A 6,445-nucleotide genomic window follows, 5' to 3' on the forward strand; every position below is an offset into this window, starting at 1 on the left:
TGCCACTCCTGCTTTTATTATGAGCAGTGAGTATACGTAATACGATTTGTTTCATCTCTAAAATGGAGGTATTCTTAGGCGGGTTAGCCAATCTCATTTCTGTTCTTCAGTGTAAATTCAGTCATGTGATCCAATGGCAAAATCTTGGTTCCCAGGACAGGAAGGCCATACATACACAAGGGCTCTAACTATGACTTCCAGAAAGTGCAACCATGGGGCTCCCTGGGGAAGGCAAAGGTGGTGAAGTCTCTCATACTTTGGGCAGATTGTTGGGGGGGGGCAGTCCTTGGAGAGGGACATCATACTTGGAAAGGTGGAGGGTCAGAGAAAGAGAGGTAGACCCTCCACAGGATAGATTGATGGAGTGACTGTAACAATGGGCTCAAGTACATCAGAAATGATGAGGATGGTACAGGGCAGGGTAAAGATCATAGGGTTGCTATGAGTCATAGTAGACTCCACAGCACCTGACAACAACAATAACACCATAGGATTAATGAAGCTTCATCTAATGTTCTAAGTCATCCCCTTCTGTTTGGAGTTGTAGACGGAAGATCTGAGATCCAGCTCTGCTTGTGTCACTTGTTTGGCTCTGGAAAAAGCTTTTCAGGGGGACAGAGGTAATACCTGTGATTCCTAGAGATGAAGTAGCTGTGAAGAGCAAGTGAGATGATCTGTGGAAAATGGTTTAAATCACAAAAGTACAATAAACAGAATGGACTGGTACACTAATACATAGAATGGATATGCACATTATTCTCGGACAAGAAAAATTTGTCCTTTGGCTAGATTGTAGGACACACTTCATCACCTTTCTCTGTTATTCTTTGTGTGAATCGCTCCCTTGCTCCTCTTAGCAATGGTGTACGTATTATATTCTTAGTAACATTGATATGAGTGATGCTGCATGGACTGCTGGCAGAGGTCTAGAAGGAAGTGACCAGTCTCCAGTCAGAAGATGGCTGAGGGTTTTGGAGACCATTAGAACTAGGATGTCTGCGATTATTCACCATCTTCTGATGGCTGGTCCCAACTAGAATGACTCTGGGGTGATGTGTTATTCGGTTGTTCCTCGGTCTGCTTTTATTACTGTATTTTAGTGCCCTGTGCTCTTGCTCGCATTTCATTCCAGTACTGCATGTTTGTAAGGCGCTACAAGTGGTATCTGTGTGCAGTTTCCCTCTAGAAAGATAGTAAACTCTTCTTTTTAAAGTTTTTTTAGCAAGCTTTTTTTTTAGCTACTTTCTTCCGCAAGGATACACATTTCAGAAGCCTGTTTATTTCTTCTCATTCATCAGCCAACAAATGTAACCCTACAGTTTCATTGGAATGTTCTTAAGGAATAAGAAAAAGACTAACTTAGATCAAATGTAATTTATGGATAAATTTTTCTTTTTCATCAATCCATGCATTTTATTCTAAAATCAGGAAAATTAGAGTTTGAATTACTTAGATTAAAAAATGAATAGAATGATGTAATTTATTGCCATTATGCTGGTTCTCCCCGCCTCCACCCCCCCCCCCAATTAAGCATGTTAAACAAAAGTTAAGTGTACTAAATTGTAGATTTTATTGGCAGTAAAGGAACCCCTTTCTGTTTTCCAGCTTCAAATATACCAGTTTTTCCTCATCTGGAGTCTTTCTGGATGTTAATATCCATTGTGATTTTATAGTGAGTGAAAGTGTGTTGTCATCAAGTGAAATAAATAAATAAATACATATGACTATGTCTAGTTGACCATGATGCCTCTGTGATTTCTGTCCCTAATGTTTCCTGAATCATTGTCAAGGGCCTTTGAGTGAGCACTGAATGGATACTGTGTTTATGATTTCATAAATTGTGAGAACAGTCCAAGTTATCCTATTATTACCTATAAACTTCCTCCTTCCATTCTAACAGATTTAAATTATTTGTATTCTCATCCTATAAGTTTATCTGCTAAAACTATTAATAGTTTTTAGAATCTAAATGCCAAGACTTGAATCTGAGAGCCTGTTTTTGCCCGATACACCAGCCAAAGTGAAAGCTTTAAACAAACTTACTGCCCCCACATGCACAGTGAGTCATAAACTATTGCCTTTGACTCAGACTGGTCCTAAAGGGGATTTCCAAGGCTGTAAGCCCATGGAGGAGATTGACTATCAGGTGGAATTCCAGCTACTGGATCGAAACTGCCAGAGAAGCACAACCTTTGGGTTAACAGTGCAACCCTCTCTGAACTCCACCACCAGAGCAGAAGTGACTACGAATCCAATCATTTTTGGCTTAAAGACTGGTTTATTGAACTCCTAACAGAGGAATTCACGAATAAGGTAACACTTACACTTATGTATTGCATTTTTGTTCTCTGAATACTTTCTATATTCACAGAGAGATGCATGTAGTTATATATACAGAATGGTATGAAAAATCAAACCGTTTTGTCAACTAACATGGAAGAGAAGGTAAACATTTTGGCTATTACGTACACATATAAAAACCATTTATTAAAGGTGTTAAAACAGAGCAATGTGACCATCACCACAGCAATTCCTTAAGTGTGAAACCATTTCCATTATGATTGTGGAAAAGAATATGGAAGAAATGAGAAGTCTAGGAAATAATGATAAGTATAGGTCCTGTTTCTTAAAAATCATGAGGAATTTTGAAAACATCCAATAAGAATGAGTCTAAGCCTTCTTGGAGTGTAAGAGACAACATCAAATGTTCACAATTGAGGAATTTGAAGCTCAGGAAAGGAAGAGATAAGTTCAAGGTCACACTGCTGGTCTCTGTGAGGGTTTAGAGTTGAGCTTCTGAAACTTAGTCCCAGTTCCTCTGTACCAGCATGAATGGGTACTGGAAACATTCGAATCATGGAATCTTTTCTAAGAAATTTTGAATGTGATGGCTCAATCTTAGCCTAGCTTTCTTGGCGATCCATCAAGGAGTTTTACACACATTCTAGGGACTTTGTAGACCAGGTTTAGCTCATTCTACCCCTGGGAACAGACAGCACATGCATGGAAACCTAGTTTAGAGAAGAACTGCTAAATATTGTCCACTGATATTCTTTCTTTTTCTTGCCCATTTCAAGTTTCTTAGGAACAGAGAAGGAAAAGACTAGGTCATTGATCACAAAAACAGCTGCCCTTTCCTAGGAAAGCAAAGAAGAGAGATAAAGGAACTTCCCTAGATGAAGGGTCTAGGCCAGCAGGCAGGAGTAAGGACAAGAGGAGGAGCAGAAGCTGTTTGGCAGAGATGGGCTGTGAACTGGGCCACAAAGGACAAGTTGGGTACAGAGAAGCAAGAGGTGAGCATTTCACATAAGCAGAGAAAAATTTCTTTCAGCAGAATTCTGAAAGCTGGAATTCCTGTTTCCTGGAGGCAAAGCCTTCTCATACATTTGTCATCCTTGGAAATGTAACCCACTACTGAAACCACATGTAGACATAAGTCAGTGACATCAGAGCCTTATCTAAAAGCACACTGGGTAGGACAGAGAGGGAAGGAAGGAAGGAAAGAAAAAGGACCAATGGCATCGTGAAGCAGATGCATGTAATTGGGTGCGGAGGCAAGGGGGCAGCATACCTTGGTCTTTTGTTCCACCTTCCATTCATACCGTCACTATGAGTTGTCTACCACTCAGCAGCACTTAACAACAATAACAACATAAAGAGAGCTACCTTGGCCTAGTGGACAGAAAGTTATGCTACCAAGGCCAAAAGGAGTGATTTTAATCTGTGGCCCTCAGACCTGTTTTTAAATCGCTTTTTGTCAAATATTCACTGGTCTGTGCATTGCTGTACAGAGGTAATTTGTGGCTGCTGTGATGCGAAACACTGTGACACTGATGTGTCAAATGCAATAATGGTTACTCATGGTGGATAGTGTTTGGTAGAGCTTCCTGATTAAAAACAGGCTTGAAAGTAGGAATAGCATCCACTTCCGAAATAGCTTGCCTCTGGAAACTCTATGAACTTGGAGAAATGATGAAAGTTATACAAGTGTTCAGGTCTGTCACTCACAGGGTCTTTATGAGTCATTTATGACTTGCCGGCACTTAACAACAACAACAAAACTACAACAATTTCTTAAAATTCATTTTTGTTGAGATAATGGAATTACCTTTTTCAAACAAAGAGAGCTTGACAATTATCTCTTTCTTTTGGATCCGCAAACGAAGCAGTTAATTGCCAAGAGATGATGTTATTCTGGGTCAGCAAATGGGTAGTGAAATGGAGACTTGGTCATAGACAGAGATGAGAAATATTAATTCAACCTAGCCTTGCAATTATAAAGAGAAATGGAAATGCTTAAAACACATACATACACACACACATAGATTCTGAAAGAAATGCACTGATGAATAGAAGCTATTAAGTTCTCGGCCAAATGGAATAATAACAGTAATTTTATACTAATGTATAAATTTTAGATTGTTTCCTAGATGTAAGTGAAAAGTGACTGCCAGAACCAAATGGAATGTGAGCATCCTTTGAGTCAGAGTCCCTATTTTTCATATAACAGAAATGAAATAATGATTATGGAATGAATTAGGCTAAAGATAGCTATCCCCTTGTTGCCAATGATCTGGAACTAACTCATAGTTGGCCCTTCAGAGGATTTTCAGAGGCTGTATATAGTATGAGGAGAGATTGTCTCTCTTTCTCTTGATGAACAGCTGGATTTGAATGCAGCCTTTGGGTTGGGGACACAACCTATGATTTACTTACTTTTGTATGTATTTGGAAAGGGCCCTGTGATGCATCAGATTTGGCACTTCTGGTATCTGCTCTAAGTGGATGCTGGCCTGAAGGCTTTCCAAGTGGTTCTATTGGAAGAACACATGCAGTTTTTAACTGACAATGGCTGCTACACTAACTTGCCGAAAACACGGCAGCCATAGTCTCTTCCAGAAAGTACTGCTGGGGCTTATATCAAGAGGGCAGATGTGTTGAAATATTTGGCATAAACTCAGTAATTTTTCTAGTTCTTCTCTAACTAGTGGTCAACTGGGGCTAACCTGCCCATAGAGATAGAGGTGAACTTGCCTTTAATTCTATAATTAATGAGTCCATGGAAATGGAAAAATAAAGACTTCTGCTCAATTTCCCTAGTGCAAGCGCACCTTGTATTCTGAGTCTCTTCTATTTCATTTGGATTCCACTTCCTTCTGCATTGTCTGTGACATCCTGTGTCAAACTTGAGACATAGCTTCTTAAATTTCCACCACAAAATATTAATGCACATCAAATATGTATAATACTCTTCTCTGAAGAGGGTTGTGGGGAGGGTGGTGAGAGATATCCAGGGGAGAGGTTATAGCTCAAATCTCAGCACCCTTCTCAGGGACCCCATTTATCTCCTTTTCTCTCTGCTCTCCCTTGCATTTGCTGAGATGGTGTAATTGCAGAACAATATTCAACATTTTTTTCTTTTGTGCTTTGTTCTGTCATTCATGGGGGTCCTTAGTAATGCTTCTGGTGGTGGCTTGGAAAAAAGGGAGGTGAATTTGTTTTCCTTAGTCCTTCTTCAAAAGAGAAAAAAGGCAAATTTAAATGTAGAGCACTGGCTGATTTTTATCAACTTCATCATGACTATTTTAAGATAGTTCTTAGTACGCTTGAAGAATTCTTTCATCTAATTAAGCTCAATTCACTCTTCTAATCCTGATGTATAGAAATGGCTTGTTGGAGATAGAAAGTTAAGTTGAGGGAACCCAGTTCCAGCTGGAGAGCTGGTCAACCACACACCTTACAGCTGAGTCCCAGCCAAAAGACACCAGCCAAGCCATTGTGAAACCCATCCACCAGGAGCAAGTAAGGAGCAACCACCTGCCACACTGTGTATCCAGAAGAGCAACTGACTGCCCCAGCTTCTAAGAGACACAGGAGGAACAACTGTCTGCCAGCCACCACAGAACCCCAGAGGAGCGACCACCTCCGACTGTGTGACCCCAGAGGAGTGATGACTACCTGCCACTGTGTGACCTCCCTGCAGCACACGCCTGTGTGACCCCAACACGCAGGGTGCCGCTGCATAAACCTCCAGCAGTGACCAAGCCCCGCCCCCTGCCTCCTGGTGGTAGTGTCCAAGCCCTATGCACCTGCACCCCCCTCACATCCCCTTGCTTCCTCCCCCTTCCCCTGCCCCACCTTACAGCTCCACCACCATGCACCTCAGCCCCTGCCACAGGCCTGTGACCACAGGGCACCACCAGTATCCAGCCATCACCTGGAGCTACCAGCTGAGCTGCTGTGAAACTAATCTGGCAGGAGAAAGGCTGGTAGGATCCTGCCTGGGTTTTCTGGGGCACTGCTGATTACCTGGGAGAGCACCCAAGGGCGTGCCCACTGGTGGGGAATTTGGCCAAGCTCTCTTGGGCCACACTGACTGCCCAGAAATGAGCCAGCCACTAGCTGGCTTTTGTGGACTCTGCAGACCAGCCAGAGGCTAGTGGGT

The sequence above is a fragment of the Elephantulus edwardii genome, unplaced genomic scaffold, assembly GCF_000299155.1.
Source record: "Elephantulus edwardii isolate Elephantulus edwardi_28Jun2011 unplaced genomic scaffold, EleEdw1.0 scaffold00011, whole genome shotgun sequence".
Lineage (NCBI taxonomy): Eukaryota > Metazoa > Chordata > Mammalia > Macroscelidea > Macroscelididae > Elephantulus > Elephantulus edwardii.